Below are 18,494 nucleotides of genomic sequence, written 5' to 3'. Positions count from 1 at the left end.
GTGAAATAAGTAAAATAAGTCATGTCAGCTTTCTTGGGTCTTGGTTGTGACATATTCTCGCATTTGTTGTTTTCAGTCTTTTGTAATGTGGGTCTGTGTTGTAGGTTGCTGGGAAGAGTTTATGGCTGTGGTGTAAACAGAATGGTTAGATTGTGGAGTTTATCAGATTAAAAGATATATGCAATTTAATTTTGCAATCTATGATTGTTGCTGTGGCTCATACTTTCTCTTACCTAACCCACAGCTGAGTCATTATAACTCTGCTCTCCCAAGTTTAGTTTTCAATTTGCACCATGCTCTATCAAACTGAAGACACAAGCCACCACTATTGTACTTCTATGTAACAGGGCAGAGGCAGAAGTAGATCCTTCTGGAGTTTTCCAAGTTTCCAGACTGATCAGTGACGTTCTGCTCATCCAAAACATTGGACTAAACTGGACTAAAAGTAGTCATGTGAGAGGTGACTGTAGAGCCAGAGCTCTAACCTTCTCTTTGTGGCAAGCAAAGAAAGTGGAGAGAGGGTTTGACCTCCATTAAGAATCTGGGAAAGAATATTTTCATTATTACCAAACTCAAGCATTCAAAAACCATTATTGAGGCTGCAAAAACTGTAAGCTTGAATAAAAAATCCTTATGTCTAGGCAAATTAATAGATGGATGTAGAGTGATTTTTATTATCCTCTATTTACTGTGCCTACAGGATGCATCAGATTCAAGTTTTCAAAGATTTTCAACGCTAAGAACAGCTAAAACCATGGTGCTTTTTTGTTGTTTGTTTTAAGCATTACTATTGAAAGTTGACATTGTCGTCCAATGTCTTGAATATAAGAGCTGGCATTTTAAGACTCACAAAAAACACGGTGTTGATAATCAGATTTGAAGAACTACCAAATTCAGATTATTTGGATGAGTCTGAGAGGCTCAGTAGTCAGATTGTGGACTAAACAAAGTTTAATGGTACCTCATGTCAGGCAAACTTTGGCTCGCCACAATTAATGACTACTCTGAAAAAGAGATACGGAAAATGAGACTAAAATCTTAACACTGTTGTTGTGGCTTTTTATGATTCGTCATTTGAAAATCCAAACTGTTTAACAGGTTTTGGTAATCTTAAAATTTAGATTTTTAAAAATATGTTTTTTTCATTTCCAGAAATATTTCCAGAAATATTTCCAGACATATTTCTGGAATATATCCAGAAATATTTTTCATTTCCAGAAATATTCCAGTTTGTGGTATGTCAAGCATCATTTTTTAAATAAAGTTGTTTATGGAGCAATGTGACTTGGAAATCTTGACTGAGTGGCATAATGTGTCAAAAATTGTTTCAAAAATCATAACGTATTTATGAAGTTGAAGATATCTGTTCTTTATGATGAAAAAAACTTACAAGAAAATTAAAATATAAATTCCTATTTTATAGCAGGTAGACAGAAGTTCTTAAAAATATTTTATTTAATAGTTGTTCCATGAGTGGAAATTCCCTTTTGTGTGTGTGTGTATTAACATATCCTTAGAGTAGTTGTATAAGTGATATATAAGTAGTTGTCATATTTTAGTATCTTATTTCCTGATCTTTTAAATAAAGAGCTGTTTGGAACCGACAAGAAGGCTTTTGATCTGTTCAAAAAGTAAAAACCAAAGCAGTAACAGAACAAGTGGAATACAGATGTGCATGTACATGCTCAGAAATGGATACGCTTATTCAAATTATTCTGAATTTTGCAGTAAATGAAATAAAATTTATAGGGCTATATGCCTGTATAGTATTATGATGCCATATTCTCAGAAGTTAACAATAATGGCATGCATTTCTAAGTGGTTGTCTTTAGCATACAGAAGATGCTGAGGCAAGAAGACTGCAGCTGCTTTTGAAGATTAAGCCCTTGGTGAATTCTTAACTGTCATTTTCTTCAAAAGTTTCCATTTACTGAAGGCAGTTTTTCAGTAGAGCGGAGTTAAAGCTTAATATTCCCAGAACCTGCCCGTGGAGAATAGGGGAGTTATGAACATTACCTCATTACCATTTGTTTTTATAAATAGCACCCATACTTGCACCTCACCTTTTTGATTTTCCAACTTCTTGTCACACAGTTGAATGTTGGGAAGTTGGGGATACAACAGGAAATTTAGGAAATAAGACATTTAATGGGAAAATGTAGTAGATGTTAATGTAGTATTCCTTCTATTTGGCTCTGGCTATACTTTTTCACTTTTTTTTTTTTTTTTTTGCTAGGCTATACTCAAACCTAGAATCAAACCCATGAGGAATTCAAGTCCTAGAGAAAAGAAAAGGAGGCTCACTGGAAATAAGAAGAGAAAGGAAAATATTCAGAGAAATCTGCAGGATAGTGTAAGGTCATCCAATAGCAAGGTAGGTAGTTAAGTACCAAAGAAAACATAGACTATAAACTAGAAGATACAGGAGAGTCCAAAAAAATAGAGTTCCCAGCAGATGATAGAAAGAGAAACCATCTGCCCTCAGTTTCCAACACTTCTCTTGAATCCAGAAAGACAACTTGAATTTGCGAAGTTTCATATGGAGAACTTTTAAGCTGGGACTGCATCAGCTGAAGAAAGCTGCTCAGGAAGGGCAGGAGTGGGTAGCACAGGCAGCAGTGAAAAAATTAGGACTCAGGTCAGTGATGAATTAAGTTCTGCAGAGTCAGGGATATCAGTGTAGTGTATGACATATATAGATCACTAATAGTTTGGAGTTGTCATCACACTAGAAAGTGTTTTTGCTAAATGCTTGTGTAGTATTTAGGGTAATCAAGAAGTCCAGGGACTGTATGAAAACACCAGTTCAAACAAAAAAACAAACAATGCTTACATAATAAAAATTGGACGGATAGATAAACTAGCTTAAAAAAAGAACAGATTCAGTCTTTCATAATATCATTTCTGTGATACAGCCTTGGTCTTCTTATCCGTGCTTCCTTTATCAAGGGTTTACTTTAACAGGCTTCCAGTTTGATGCTCTGATTCAAGAACGGTATTTTTCTAATTTGAGAGAATAGAACGTTGAATGAATGTGTGTGATTTCAGAAAATCATAAATCTTCCAAGTTCACATATGGATAATTTCTGCATGTCCAGCATCCTAGACAGCACTTCTTTTCAGAGAGGAAAATCCATGTAAAATGCCTGTTGACAAGACACTTTGACCAGAAATTGAAATGATCCAGGATTGCTGATATTAAACTTTAAACAACTTCATCTCAAATCCCCCACACTACTGAACCTCACAGGCTCATGTTCTTTGGAGGAAAATACCAAAAAAACTCACCACCACCAACAAAAAAAGAACACAAAATACCCTATGAAAAACCTTTGAATCTTTATTAAACTTCAGTGTAAGATCAGGGGGCCATGTCTCCAACTGCAATTTAATTAGATAGGCTTCAGAGACAAAAGTTTAAAAAGAAACACCAGAAAATTCTATTGTCTTGAAGAAAGTCATTTGGAACTGCCTTGAATGAAGTAGATCATCTTCAAGTATCTATCATAAACATGGCAAATCAGTTCAGTCCAAAAACAGTTAGAATCTTGCAGGTCCCAGAGTGTATGCTTCCGTGATCTAGATGAATATAGATTATAAACAAGATTTCTTCTGGATATTAACAAGGCAAAAGAAGATAGTACTGTGCTAAAATGTTTTTGATGTCTTATTAGCAGCTTTCAGCAGTGTGTGATGAAACATAATGTACTATATTTGCACCATTTCCCAAGGCATATCTTAATGTAAAAGAGCTGACATTTACTGTGATAAAGTGTTAAAATATCCAAAGCATGGTGCTTGTAAACCTGATTTCTATTCACTTAAGCACTTCAGTGCTTCTCTGCCTCTTGCAGAGCAGAAAATGTATCTGCCACTTAGGCTACAGAAAGCCTCTCTGACTTATCATTAGCTAAACATTTTACTAAGAAAGTTTGGTTGATCACAGGTATGGATAAAAATGATAGCAAAGATTCATCATTAGAGACATTCACTGAGCTTAAAAACCTGGAAAACTAAAGCTTATTAAAGCAGTAGAGTTATGTACAACACAGTTGAAAGGTTTTTGGAAATCAGAGAAATGGTCAAATACATGAGCAGTATTACTTTGTCTAATATACAGAAACATTCACACACACACAAATATATATATGAAGAGATACTGCCCATGAAGTCCTCTGTCATATCTCTGCTAAGCCCTATTTTGTAACAAGAGGACCTTTGATAAACATTTATGCTTGTTTGATATGTTAGAAATGCTGACTATTTTGTAAATATTTTTGTGTATTAACAAAGCTGTCCAAAATAATGACCTAAAGCATCTTATTTGATATTGGTGTGAGCTGCATAGCTGTGTAATGCACTTGATGATCATCTTCAGCATTCACTGACATTTAGTTCCATGTTCTGTGCAGTTTAGACCTGAACCAAACACAAAATTTGGACTGGGAGGAAAGGGAAGGATGTTCTGATATTGCTTGACAGAGAAGCCTAGCTCTAAAGACCTCAGAAGATATAAGAACAAATGCAGATATGATGATAGGAGGGTAGCCTTCTGGAAGACGAAAACAATGAATGAATAAAATAGCACAGGTGACCCAACCTGAAAAGGGAGCAAGTGGTTACCTTTAAAGCCAGATAAGGAAGAAAAAAAAGACAGATTTGCATGTTACCTTCAGTTAAACAAGAAAGCAAGCTTCATTAAAAAGATGTTGCCATGCTTGAAAGGTGCTTCCTTTCTGACAGTGATGAGTTTATGTTTGTCCTCTCCTAAGAAAAAGAAACAGCAGGTCCTTTCCTGTCTTACTTGTCTTCTGGCACTGCAGAATCAAACCAAACTTTTACCAGGAGTGCTGAAAGGTGAGAGCTCTTGCTTATGGGTCAGTCTTCCTATGGAGTCAGTCAGCAATAGAAAGTGGAAACATATGAGCCAAGGTCTGATCTCACTTTCTGAAAAAGCTAAACTGATATTCTAAGCATGAGTCTCCCACTGCACTGTGTTAGATGGTAAATGAATCTTTCTTGGAGCCCAGATGATTCATAGAAGTTTCTCTCTTCAGTCAGCATCAGGTGAGAAATGTGAGCTAGCAAAATAAATAGTCTCCTTAAACAAAGGTGAAAAAGAATAAAATAAATTTAAATAAATAATCTCCTTACTTGCATGTCCTGGTACCAGAGAAAATATTTTGCAAATCTCATACAGAATATTTGTTGAAAATATGTTGGAGAGAAAAAACAAAAATTAGGAAATATTTCTGGAAATTAAAAGACAAGTAATGTTTCAGGTTAAAAATGGGCAACGCTAAAATTTTGGTAGTAAGCTGAATTCAAAAATAAAGCTTCTTAAATTCCAGAGAAATCTGTAGCAGGTGGTGATGACTGTGTTATGTATCTATAATTAAAGAAATCCTCAAAGATTATTTACATAAGGAACTATTGAAAAAAAATCTTGTACTGTGGAAAACTAATTAAACACATTTTTGTTTCAACAGCTCTTATTCTATGAAACTGCTATGCCATAGAGAGATTAAGAAAAAGTTTATCTATTGAAGTTTATTTATTCCAGGTAGAGACTGTTTTTTTTTTCTTTTTTTTGTTACTGAAAATGCTATGTTGTTCATTTATTCATCATCAGGAAAGCTTGAGAACATTCTCTCAATGGGAAGTTGACCTACTGCATGTTAATGAATATTGCATTTATTCTATTTAGGTCTTGATTCAGTATTTGTTAATGTGCTTACATATATGTATTTGAAGTATTCTAGTTACAGCTTCTCCTTTTTCATTTGAACTTATCTTTACAATCAACGGCATCAGTTTTGTTTTCTTTTTCATTCTACAACTTATCCATATTTATGGGATAAACTAAAAGATCAAAAAGATAAAAACTTTACATTTCTATTTCTGGATTGCATTACCAGAAAAAAAAAAAAAAAGTTTTCATTAAAAAAAGAAGGATGACAATCATAGAATCATAGAATCATAGAATGCTTAAGGTTGGAAGGGACCTCTAGAGGTCATCTAGTCCAACCCCCCCGCACACGCAGGGTCACCTAGAGCATGTGGCACAGGACTGTATCCAAGCAGGTTTTGAAGATCTCCAGAGAAGGAGACTCCACAACCTCTCTGGGCAGCCTGTTCCAGCGCTCTGTCACCCTGTTAAGAATTTTTTTCCTTAAGTTCCTGTGGAACTTTTGGTGCTTCAGTTTGTGGCCATTACCTCTAGCTCTGTCAGTGGCCACCACTGAAAAGAGGTCAGCACCATCCTCCTCACTGCCTCCCTTGAGGTACTTATAGACACTGATCAGATCTCCTCTCAGCCTTCTCTTCTCCAGGCTGAACAGGCCCAGCTCCCTCAGCCTCTCCTCATAGGGCAGATGTTCCAGGCCCCTGATCATCCTTGTGGCCCTGGGCTGGACTCTCTCCAGCAGCTCCACATCCCTCTTGTACTGTGGAGCCCAGAACTGGACACAATACTCCAGATGTGGCCTCACCAGGGCTGAGTAGAGGGGCAGGATCACCTCCCTCGACCTGCTGGAGACTCTCTTCTTAATGCAGCCTAGGATCCCATTGGCCTTCTTGGCCACGAGGGCACACTGCTGCCTCTTGGTCAACTTGTCGTCCATCATGACACCCAGGTCTTTCTCCGCAGAGCTGCTCTCCAGAAGGTCAGTCCCCAGCCTGTACTGGTGCCTGGGGTTATTCCTCCCCATGTGCAGAACCTTGCACTTGGCCTTGTTGAATTGCATGAGGTTTTTCACCGCTCAGTTGTCCAGTCTGTCCAGGTCCCTCTGGATGGTAGTGCAGCCCTCTGGGGTATCAGCTACTCCTCCTGGTTTTGTATCATCAGCAAACTTGCTGAGGGAGCACTCTGTGCCTTCATCTAGGTCACTGATGAATAAATGGAACAGCAACAGGACTGGACCAAGGACTGACCTCTGGGGGACCCCGCTAGCTATAGGCCTCCAACTAGACTCTGCACTAGATCACCACCCTCTGAGCTGGGCCATCCAGCCAGTTCCTAATCCACCTCACTTTGTACTCATCTATCCCATACTTCCGGACCTTCCCCAGGAGGATGTTGTGAGGGACGATGTCAAAAGCTTTGGTGAAGTTGAGGTGTATGACATCCACTGCTCTCCCCTCATCTATCCAGCTGGTCATTCCATCATAATCACAACTTTTTTTTTTTTTTTTTTTTTTTTGGGGATGATTACTATTAGTGTTTTTATCAGGCTCCATACACTCCATCCACTGTCAATGGAAAGTTAAGAAGATTATTTAATTTTGGAGCTAGAGACTGAAGTTGTAAAATTTGTATCTGTATTCTAAAATCTTGGAAAATACTGTATTCTTTATTAAATCTGTAACAAAAAGGCAGACTGTGTTGAGCTAGTGAATACTCTGGGCAGAAAGAGATGGTAAAGAAAGAGGAAAGGCAGAGGAAAAATGAGAGTAAAGCATAATGTTCTTTTCCTAGTTTTACAAGAGATCAAATAAGCAACACTATATCTTAGACTTCACCATTGCAGCCAGACCCTTTCTGACCTATTATAAAGTAAGAAATCGATTTTTCTATAGTTTCTAATAGCTTCACATGCCCCTTTGCACCGCGTTAGTTGAGAATGGGGAATGTATTTTTAGATAATGCTCCTCTCTGCATGCTTTTTTTTTTTGGTCTTCCTCAAAATCTTTCAAGCTGATCATCTACTAACTGAACTGGCATGTAAATCATTAACTGTCTTCTGCAAAATTATTGGTAGGTTTTTGATCAATTTCCTCATAATGGTCAGGGTGAAGTTCTTTTTAGCAATGTTTCAGGCCCATTTGCAAGTGTAAATAAAACTGTGAGTTATCTATAAATGTTTCCATGGCTTTTGTGCTCTATCCAGTTTTCCATTCTGTGGTGAACACCATTGATTTTAACAAATAAAAAGTGCATTTTTTCTTCATCTTCCAATCTGCCTTTGGATGTGGTACATTAGTTTCCACAGTGAACTCCAGGAGATTCCTGGCAATGCATAACTCTTGCAAAAGCTATTCAGCAGTTACATGGACAATCCTACAGGCCAGGACCTTTACAGGATCCTTGTTACCCTAGGCAACTGCTATCTAGGAGAAGAACAGCAAATGATGAGCTGCTGTTCATAATCTGTGTGACTGGCAAGCCAAAAGCTCATGCAACAGGTCTGGAAGAAAAGACCTTAGCAGAGGGTTCATGGATGGCAAAGCTGGAAGCTACTTTGTGTTTGGGACAGAAGGGTGGGATATCTGTCTTAATTATGTTTAGTTTCTGAGAATTGACTTAAATGAACACAGAGTAATTAGGAAACAATCCTCCTCCAGGCTTGAAGCTACTTCTAACATCCACATGGCTTAGGGTGGAGTGTTAGAACCTAGTGCCATGTTCCCAGAGTCCCAGAGCTCTGGAACTCAAGGATTAAAGAGTTCGTCGCTTTTACTCATGAATGCATAGCAAAGCCATTATCTGGAGATATACAGTGAGTAAAGCATAGACAAAAGCATTATTTCACCTTTAACTTTTTCCTTTGTTAAAACCAGTAGCATACAACTTGATGAAAAAATTAACAGTTGCAGAAAATCTCTGTCTTCTCAGATGAGGATATAATTTTTTAAGTGTGAGTCCCTCATCATTCACCCATAGGCACTGAAAAGACTACATCTAAAGAATTTAATTCATTCCCATAGTGCTTGGAGATATATTATTTTCTAAGACTATTTCCTACTTAGAATAAAGCTTGAAAGACCACTTGCATCATTCCCTGCTGCCTATAGCCAGTGACTCTAGTAAAAGCCATAGAAGCTTCAAAATGTGGCGTTTCTTTCTTGAGTTCTAGAGCTCTAGTTCAGAAGCTCTAGAGTTCTTGAGTTTCTTTCTTAATTCTAGAAGTACTGAGGATGCTGATATGGCTTATGACATACTTACCTTTTAGTCTGAATAATTCTTTCAACATCAGTGGGAAACTAGCTGTGTCAAAGCTCAGGCCCATCCTTCAGTCAAAGCTAGATCTTTCTTCAACTCATGTCAAAACCTTCATAACATTCAAGAGTCATATCATGATATTTAAATATAGATTTAAGTAACTGATTTTTGCATGTCCAGGACTTTACAGTTTACAGGAGTCGAGAGGTTGTCATAGTTACAATTTTTGCACTATACTACCATCTGGTGAGAAAAAAAATAAAGACAGTAAAGCTTTTGAGGTTTTTTTTTCTTGATAGCAAGTTTTACAGTTAAAAAAAAATCTGCTACTGACTGACTACTATGTGCACTTAAGACTTCACGTAACTAAATTATTTAAAAATCTATGTACATTTTCACACTGTAGTTTTACAAACCCTATGTAATCCAAACGGTTGTTTAATTTTAAGGGATTTAAATATACTCTTAAATCTGTTCATTATTAGAAATATTTGTTCTCTCTCAGAGACACATGTGGTGGTATAAGATGCTTCAGAATATTTTGCTAATATCTCAAGCAGTGTTTATCATATAGATTATAGAATATTCATGTATTTGTACAATTTGATATCTTGCTCTTTAAAAATCTTTTTTTTTTCTTTTCTTTCTGTTATCTTTTCTCCCTCACATTTTTAATTACAACCTTAGAGAAAAATATCGTTGTACTGCCAGTACTCTTTAAAAGATAAACTTCCTTTCATGTTGCCGTACTTATTACTGGAGCTCATGACATACACTACTAGCATCTGTCCTCTCCATATGGTCAGTGTGTCTTCTATACTATCATTCACACCAACTAATGATGTAAAACAAGAGTAGGAATAAAATATATATGCATTAAAAATAAAGAAATCATCTTAGAAAAATGTAAATGCTTGTTGTACAGTCTTCCTTCCTTCCTTCCTTCCTTCCTTCCTTCCTTCCTTCCTTCCTTCCTTCCTTCCTTCCTTCCTTCCTTCCTTCCTTCCTTCCTTCCTTCCTTCCTTCCTTCCTTCCTTCCTTTCCTTCCTTCCTTCCTTCCTTCCTCCCTCCTCCTTCCTTCCTTCTTTCCTTCCTCCCTCCCTCCCTCCCTCCCTCCCTTCCTTCCTTCCTTCCTTCCTTCCTTCCTTCCTTCCTTCCTTCCTTCCTTCCTTCCTTCCTTCCTTCCTTCCTTCCTTCCTAGAATGAAATATTTTCTTTCCTGAAGAATGTCCCCAAATCCTCAGTGTCTCTATTTCTTTGGCCAGCTGCTAGGCTCTCCAGGTAAGCGACCAAACAGTGGCCACCACTCAGGTCTCTAAACTCTTTCAGGAATTGAATTTTATTACCACAAGAAGTTGGAGAAATGGTTGCCAAGAGATTCAGGTGGGTTCATGGCCAGGCACATTATGCAATCTTGGACACGAATAAACCAGCAAAAGCTTACAGAGGGAATTAGGAATCTCAGGGAGTTGGGTAACATGGTCATAGCCAAGCAGAGAGCTCATCTGCCTGTACCTGGAATTCTGACAAAATCAGCCAGTCCACAAGAATATGCCAAAGCCAAAGAGCTGGCGTGACGTGATGGAGACATTTTGTTACAACATTTTGATCAGGCCTCATAGAATGATATTGGACTTATTACAATTGAACATAGCCAACTGGCCTCTGTGCTGTGCTCTTTGCTGCTTGGGAATAACAAAAAAATCACCTCTGATTCCCCTCGCCAGTAGAGAATGCTTCTAGCTTGAGAGGACCTTCTACGGCATAAAGCTTCTTCTACTTTGTCAGGGAGGAAACGAACTTGATGATAGTGACATAAGGAGGACCATTCAGAGGGACCTAGACAGGTTGGAGAGTTGGGCAGAGAAGAACCTCATGAGGTTCAACAAGGACAAGTGTCCTGCACCTGGGAAGGAATAACCCCAGGCACCAGTACAGATTAGGGGTTGACCTGCCAGAGAGCAGCTCTGCAGAGAGTGATTTGGGAGTCCTGGTGGACAACAAGTTAACCATGAGCCAGCAATGTGCCTTTGTGACCAAGAAGGCCAGTGGGATCCTGGCCTACATTAGGAGGAGTATTGCCATCAGATGCAGGGAAATGATCCTCCTCCTCTACTCAGCTCTGGTGAGGCTGCCCCTGGAGTGTTGTCTGCACTTCTAGGCTTTCGGGTACAAGAGAGATAGGGAGTTTCTAGAGAGGGTTCAGTGTAGAGCAATGAAGTCTGGAACATTTACCATATGTGGAAAGCCTAAGCAAGCTGGTCCTCTTTAGTCTGGAGAAGATAAGATTGAGAGGGGATCTGATCAATATGATCAATACCTGAGGGGAGAATGTAAAGAGGATGGGGCCAAGCTCCTCTCAGTGATGGCCAGTGACAATACAAGGGGTAATGGGTATAAACTAAAACACAGGAAGTTCCATCTCCATATGAGGAAGAACATCTTTATTGTGAGGCTGCCCAGAGAGTCTGTGGAATCTCCTTCTCTGGAGATATTCAAAATCCGTCTGGATGTGACCCTGCGCCACGTGCTCTAAGTGTCCTGCTGGAGTAAGGGGATTGGACTAGATGATCTCTAAAGGTCCCTTTCAACTTCAAACATTCTGTGATTCTGTGACTATGATGAATGTGACATGTTCATAATGGCTGTCATGCCTATGAGGTGCACTAAATCCTTTTCTTTTTGTTTTCTTTCCCTTTTTAAGGGAATATATGTTCAGGGTGTTAGAACTCATAGTTTTACCTGCATAGTTTTACCTGCCTCCTACCTGGCCTGGATTTTGACCCAGGAGGTTAGTTGGTAAAATTTGGTTCTGTGTTCAGATTCACACCTTGATTGCCTTCCTCCCAACTTTTTTTTTTCTAACCAAATAACTTTTAATGTCCCTCGCCCCCCAAAAAAAACCTTTGATTAAATTGAATAGAAAAAAAGTGTATATATATATATACTTTTTTTTTCTGATACACCTAAGCACGTGGAACAGCAACTCCAATTCCACTAGAAATAGAAGACTAGATTTGAACCATAATGGCTGAAGAGAACGTAGAGAAAATAGGAAATCTACACAAAATGGAAAGTTCAGTTAAAATCATTCAGAACACAGTATCATTTGAAGGCCACAGATATTTATGAATGCAAGGAATCCACCCATCTTATTCTTAGAGTATCAGGTAGCTTTGTTAGACCTAATACTGTTGGTTTTATTAGCAACTACTCATCCCATTTGAATCATGTAGCAATGAGTTACACAAGTTAATTGTGTCTTGCCATGTGAATTCATTTTAGACATTTTAAGCAGGATGATTTTAATTTTTTTTTCATTCAAATAATTATTCTGGTCTTTGGAGAATGTATACTGCAATATTGTCACTTGTTTTTAGTTGTTTTGACAAATGCTTTGCGTTTTTTAATGAATGCTTCTGTTGCCTTTTCCAACCAACATGACCCGGCTATATTTCTGGTACTAAAATTCATTCAGAGCATTAGGCAGGTGGTTGATTGCTCAGAAAAAAATCTCTCTTCCTAAAAGAGCTTCTTGTATGCACAATACTTTCTAAATTTTTCGATGTTTTTGTCAGTTCTCTCCTTGTTACTTTTGGGTAGGACTGAAATCTTCAAAGCCTCAGGACTACATACAGCAATTTAGAACACTTTCATACTCAGTCTTCAAAATAACTAAAATTACTTCCAGAAAAATTAGAAAATCTTCTACTTTGTTCTTTGCTGAAGACAGGGACAGAGTTAGACTGCAGTCTTTTCACTGCAAAATTGGTGATTTTATTTGTCCTCTTCTTTCAAAAAGGTTCAGTTTTCTCCTGATTTAGGTGATAAAATTAGAAAGGACACCTTATCAACCTACCCCTTTTTTGCGAAAAACTTACAGAAACTTTTAACTCTGAAATGTCAAGTTTATGTCAAGTGTATGACTTGAATCAAAGTTGTGAAAACTTTTTTCAATTGTCAGTGTCACAGTGTTTAACCTGGTCTAAATAGCCACAGTTTTTCTGATCTTCTAAAACCAATACTGTAGGTCTTTTGTGCTTTCTCCTGTCTCCAAGTAAGGCATCCATAGAAAAACAGGTCCTATATTATGTGTTTTTAAAGGCAATGTACAAGCTTTGCTGTTGTTTTTCTCTGTCTATATTATATATCTTAATATTTTGTTTTCTTTTTAGATTTCTAGAGGGCACAGGTCTGAGGTTTGTAGTCCAGATGTCTAAATGTGCACTCAGGCTTTTTGTGTCAGTGGTTAGAGTTCAGAGAATTGTAATTAGAAAGGGAAGAAGGAAAGATTAGATCATTGATTCTGACTTCTTCTGTAACAGAGACAAGAAAATCTAATTAAGACTAAAGCTGGTTTTCCAATCCTAATTTGAAGACTACAAGAGACAGATAATCCACTCTCCACTTTGATCGTCTTTTCCAAAGACTAATGATCATAACTGCTGAAAATTAGAAATAAACATTACAAGTTAGAATTTGTGAAGTTTTGATTTGTAGCCATTTGTTTCTTATTACGCCTTTCTCTGCCAGATTGAAGATCACCGTTAATACCCAGCACTTTTTCTCTGTAAAATATCTTACAAATGGCATTTGAATACATCTTGATCTGCTTTTTGTTAAATGTGTTCATTATTCTCCATATGGAACATTTCAGCCTCAAATTGGAGATGATTCCAGATTCTCCTGTGCCTCCTACATCGATAGGAAAGGAAATCACAGAATCACAAAATGGTTAAGGTCGGAAGGGACCTCTAGAGATCATCTAATCCAACCCCCCTGCTCCAGCAGGGACAACTACAGCACATGGCACAGGGTGGCATCCAGGCAGATTTTGAAGATCTCCAGAGAAGAAGACTCCACAGCCTCTCTGGGCAGCCTGTTCTAGTGCTCTGTCACCCTCACAGTACAGAAGTTCTTCCCTACATGGAGGCGGAACTTCCTGTTTTTCAACTTACACCCATTACCCCTTGTCCTGTCACTGGCCACCACGGAGAAGAGCCTGGCCCCATCATCCCTACAGTCATCCCTCGGATAGATACTTGAACATGTTGATCAAATCTCCTCTCAGCCTTCTCTTCTCCAGACTAAACAGGCCCAGCTCACTCAACCTTTCCTTATAAGACAGATGCTCTACTCCCTTAATCATCTTCGTGGCTCTATGCTGGACCCGCTCTAGAAGCTCCATGTCCCTCTTGTACTGGGGAGCACAGAACTGCACCCAATACTCCAGGTGTGGCCTCACCAGAGCAGAGTAGAGGGGGAGGATCACCTCCCTCGACCTGTTGGCAATGCTCCTCCCGATGCAAACCAGGATCCCATTGGCCTTCTTGGCCATGAGGGCACATTGTCGACTCATGGTTAACTTGTTGTCTACCAGGACTCCCAAATCCCTCTCCACAGAGCTGCTTTCCAGCAGGTCGGCCCTTAATCTGTACTGGTGCCTGGGGTTATTCCTTCCCAGATGCAGGACCCTGCACTCGTCCTTCTTGAACCTCATGAGGTTCCTCTCTGCCCAACTCTCCATCCTGTCTAGGTTTCTCTGAACAGCAGCACAGCCCTTGGGAGTGATATCTACTTCTCCCAATTTGGTATCATCTGCAAACTTGCTGAGGGTGCACTCTATGCCCTCATCCAACTCACTGATGAACAAGTTGAGGAGCGCTGGGCCCACTACTGATCCTTGTGGGACACCACTGGCCATAGGCCTCCAACTAGATTTGCCCCCATTTATCACTACCCTCTGGGCTCTGCCATTCAGCCAGCTCTCAATCCACCTCACTGTCCACTTGTCCAGTCCACACTTCCTGAGCTTCTCTATGAGGATGTTATGGGAGACAGTGTCAAAAGCCTTGCTGAAATCAAGGTAGACAACATCCACGGCTCTCCCATTGTCCATCCAGCCGGTCACCTCATCGTAGAAGGCTATCAATCAGGTTTGTCAAACATGATTTTCTCTTGGTGAATCCATGCTGACTACTCTTGATCACCTTCTTTTACTTGACATACCTAGAGATGGTCTCTAGGAAGAGTTGCGCCATCACCTTTCCAGGGATGGAGGTGAGGCTGACCGGCCTGTAGTTTCCCAGGTCATCCCTCTTTCCTTTTTTGAAGACTGGAGTGATGCTGGCTTTCTTCAAGTCCTCTGGCACCTCCCCTGATCTCCAGAACATCTCAAAGATGATGGAGAGTGGCTGAGCAACAACCCCTGCCAGTTCCCTCAGGACTCTTGGGTGCATCCCATCCGGGCCCATAGATTTATGGGTGTCCAGTTTGCCTAAATAGTCCCTAACCCAATTCTCCTTGACTGGAGGAAAGTCCTCCTCTCCCCTGGTTCTCTCTCTTGTCTCCGTGCTCTGTAGTTCATGAGGACTAGCCTTAGCAGTAAAGACAGAAGCAACGAAGGCATTTAGTAACTTCGCCTTCTCTGCATCCTCCACCACCAAGGCACCCTCGCCATTCAGCAGGGGCCTAACATTTTCCCTTTCCTTTTCATCTTCCTCTTGCCGCTGATGTATTTATAGAAGCCCTTTCTGTTCCCTGGCATCTCTCGCTAAAGAGATGCAAAGGAGGAACTCAGGCATGTCCTTCTGCTGCTGCAGAGCTAGCAAATGTGCGGGGCAGAGTCAGAGACCTGATATGAAAGTCTTGAGCAGGAAGATACTATTTCCTGTGTCCTCAAGGGAGATAGAGGTAAAGTTGCTCTTCCACATGGCAGTAGGAGTGGAGAATGATGTGTAGTCAAAAAATGCTAAGGCATGTGGTTTTCGAATTTTTGCTAGGTTGAAGAAAAATGTTATTTCTTAATTTTTAAAGAGATTAAAAGAGATTTTAAAGAGATAAAAAAGATTTCTTAATTTTCTTATAAGTTTTCATCCAAAGCCTATTCGTGCTAATGAAAATTTGATTCAGAGCAAGTTTTATGTGATGCTTTACTTTATTGTATAGGAAACACATCACCTGAATAGGGTATTTCTCAAGATATTTTTTTATGAGCAGTAGGTGGCACCCTCAGTCCAGCTATCAAGTGAGACACTACAGCTGCAAAATACTGGGTATCAGCTCAAAACCATGAGCAATTTTTTTTGCCTGTTACATACAGTTAGGCTTCAGCACTCGTTATGTCAGGGTGTTGGGCTAGGCAGCCTGTGGCTTGTTTGTGAAATGGTAGAGGATCAGACTCCATTATGAACAAAAGGTTCTGGAATTAGACCAGGCATTTTTTCAGTGGTATAAAGCCTGAACTATCTGGGAATCACATTTTTTATCAACTCAGCACCATAATATTTACACTAAGTGCATACAACTCACAAATAGTAATACTGATGAAGGTAATTGACACAAGAAAGCTGAAAGCTGTTTAAAAATTCTTATTCATTTTGTGAGAATATTGCAACATTCTTTGCCCTGAAAAAAGTTTTAAATTCAGGCAAGCCCCTTTACTATTTTGGATAATTAAATTATGGAAAGAAGTTATAAAGAAAGGTTTAATAGCACTACCTATTGATTAGTCAAAGTACTGCTCCTTGCAAATCTAAACGTTAAAATGATTATGGCAAAACATCAGTGTCAATGAAAGCAAAGAAAAGCCCAAGATATTGCAGTAAAATGTCCAGGCATTCATGTTCATTTTTTTTTTTTTTTGTATAATGTATCAAAATTATTGAGGTAGAACTCTGACAGTAAGTATTGCTCTATCTTGAGGGAAAAAAAAAAAAAGAGAGAAGCTTAAAACATCAGTGTGTCTGAGCACTATTTGGGGATGGAAGAGTGGAGGGAAAGAGAATTAACTGAAGAGAAAAAGGGGGATAGGGGAGTCTATGTCATTCAACCAAAGTATAAGTCTATAAACACTGGAAGGCTGATCTAGGTAGTGACTCAGGCAACCTCTTGTGAAAAAAGTATCCTGAGATGTCCTCACCTCTCTCCAGCATTTAATTCAGCCCAGCACAAAAGAAATAACTCTAGGATATACTAGGTATAAGTGCTCCTACATTGCATGTATTAAATGTTAAACCTAATACCTAAGTTTTAGTATACTAGAGGTATACAAAGCTGTTTTCAGTCCATGGGACTGACTTTGGTGCTTTATTGGTGTTTATTAACATTTTTTTTCACTCTGAAGGCTATCATACTTGTCTGCCAGTCCTGAAGGCTGTGGATTTCCCATAGGTCCCATAGCATATTAATGGATCCCTGGATCTCAGATAACTATCCTATGATATCTAAAAGAACCCTGAACATCAATAATTACAAGTCCTATCCAGAAATAATTACAAACCTTTCCTATTTATTAACCAGAGTCAAATGAAGCTCCTTTGAAAACACTGAGAGGTAAATTAATTTTTTTAATTGTTTTTGCTTTTCGATTTCTTTGTACTTGACTTTCTTTCTTTTTAATTAAAAGAGGAAAAAAAAGTAGAATTAAAAGTGATAAACTGTGAGTGCAATACTTCATTTTATTTGCTTATCTAAAACAAGAATATAGAAAAAAAACAATTAAAAAAGTGAGCCTGTGTAATCAAATAGAGTAGACTAATACCATTCATATAGGCTAGGTTCACTTAAAAATATCTTCTGATTGCAACTTCAGGCACTTCAAGATGCACACAGCAGCTCTGAACCAAATGCTCACAATAAAAATCTTAATATACTAGTAGTGTGGTGTCTCAGATTTAACTTTTTAGGTCCCGTTGACTTCAGTACTTTCTCTTTTAGCACTACAAAAAATAAATTATTTTTAAAAAGGGATTGCACACAGAAAATATCTCTTTTTTTCCCTTTGTCTGAGTTCTTTAAGTGACAGCTCAGACAAATGTGCTCATGTGGGTGTAAATTCTATCGGCTCATATTCTTCATCTCTATTTTCTCTCTTCTCTCCTGCCTTTCTGAATCTATCATGTATTGATCTATGCTACGGTTTTCTGAGACATCTCTCAATCTCTCCCTGCCTCCTAGTGGGACTGGCTGCATGAGAAGCTTTTTTTCACACCCTTGTCATTTTTTTAAATTGCTTTACTAAAGGTCATAACTTTTGTGTCTAGCCCTCAATGAAATGGAAAGGATTGATGTAGCTTTATCCTTTCTAGCCTCACCATCTCCCTCCCATCTTACAACAGAGTTTTTCTAACATCCTTATTTTTAAAGCTGAAATCTCCTGCTTAACTTGCAAAAAAAAAAAAAAGAAAACTGGAGCTATTTTGCAAAACTATGCTTCACTTGCAATTCCAAAGGACCCTTGCAATCTTAACAAACTCAAGAAATTGTACAAGACTCAGTACAGTTATTCTTTGGTTTTCTATCCCTATGTCTACAGCTATGCAGAAATCGCTCATTCAGTGGTTGTCCACTGGAGTGCTGTACCTTGCTACTTACGTTTATGCATAAAAAAATGCATCTGCTTAAGATTTTTTCAAAATATTCAACATACTAGTAAATTCTAATTGGAAGAATTTTTAATACAACCAGAGCAAGGATTCTTGCAAATGTTGAAGAGACATGCCTATAGCAATAGCTAACAAAAATGTAGCAGGAGATATGAAATATATTACAG

The 18,494-nt window shown here is 38.7% G+C and overlaps 1 long non-coding RNA gene across 1 annotated transcript in view; it reads left to right on the top strand.

Annotated features, from left to right (window-relative positions):
• The window catches only part of LOC148593014 (uncharacterized), a 325,329-nt gene that overhangs the window by 184,698 nt on the left and 122,137 nt on the right, over nucleotides 1–18,494 (top strand). The window lies entirely within an intron of this gene.

The sequence above is a fragment of the Tinamus guttatus genome, unplaced genomic scaffold (genome assembly GCF_059628265.1).
Source record: "Tinamus guttatus ecotype Peru unplaced genomic scaffold, ASM5962826v1 Tinamus_guttatus_pri_ptg000472l, whole genome shotgun sequence".
NCBI lineage: Eukaryota > Metazoa > Chordata > Aves > Tinamiformes > Tinamidae > Tinamus > Tinamus guttatus.
Note: the sequence above shows the minus strand (reverse complement) of the source record. Positions and strands in the feature narration are given on the sequence as shown.